Source organism: Carassius auratus, unplaced genomic scaffold (genome assembly GCF_003368295.1).
Source record: "Carassius auratus strain Wakin unplaced genomic scaffold, ASM336829v1 scaf_tig00214186, whole genome shotgun sequence".
Taxonomy (NCBI): Eukaryota; Metazoa; Chordata; class Actinopteri; order Cypriniformes; family Cyprinidae; genus Carassius; species Carassius auratus.
This window is the reverse complement of record NW_020527548.1, coordinates 414,445-415,300: the sequence shown is the minus strand read 5'-3', so window position 1 is coordinate 415,300 and position 856 is coordinate 414,445.

Here is an 856-nt window from a genome sequence, read left to right as displayed (position 1 = left end):
ATGAATAATGAAGCTACTTCAGACCAACCCATTTTAGATTTGCGCCGGGCGCAAGAGCCATTTATCCCGCCGGGAAAATAGCAACAGCGCCGAGACCCGCCCACAAAGTTACTTGCGCTTCGCGCTTTGACACTTGCGTTTCAGATCGTTAAAATAGGGCCCTCAGTGTATGTTGCCATCTACTTATTTGCAGTACTTAAAAACAAATCAAAATACAGAATGTTAGTTCGCAAATGAAATGGAAGTTGGCCATTGACATTCACTGAAACATTTAGTGCAGAAACATTCAGAAATTGTTAGTAAATTTTAAAAAACTCGAAATGGTAAGAAATACATAGAATTATGCATGACATTCTGAAGTATTTTGAACCACTACCCTGGTTTGCTTGGCTTTAACATACATTTTACCGTACATCTGAAGACATCTTCATACCTTCCCTCAACATCAGTCATGTGCAAGTCTACATGGCTGGATATCTTCAAGTATACATTAGTGGTATGAATCATGTGACGACCACAAACAATAGCTATCCTGGCCATTTAGACATGCCTCATTTCACCTCTCCCCATCGCCGCTGCAACTCATCGCTTTCTCGGAGGGGCCACATCCATGTCACCCACCAACACACGTATACACACACCTGCTGTTGTAGCCTGAAGGAGAAGAGTTAAATCCCCCCACCCTTATGCACACAAATAAACACGGTGCTCGTGCAAATGGTCCGCTCGCATATTCACACACTCCCGCCCCCCCCCAACCCCAGTCCTACACCAGAACTCAGTTGTTGGTTGGGGGGAGGGGGTGTGACGGGCAGAGGCTAGCGGAGGTCTTTGTGAGAGAGAGAAAGAGAGAAAG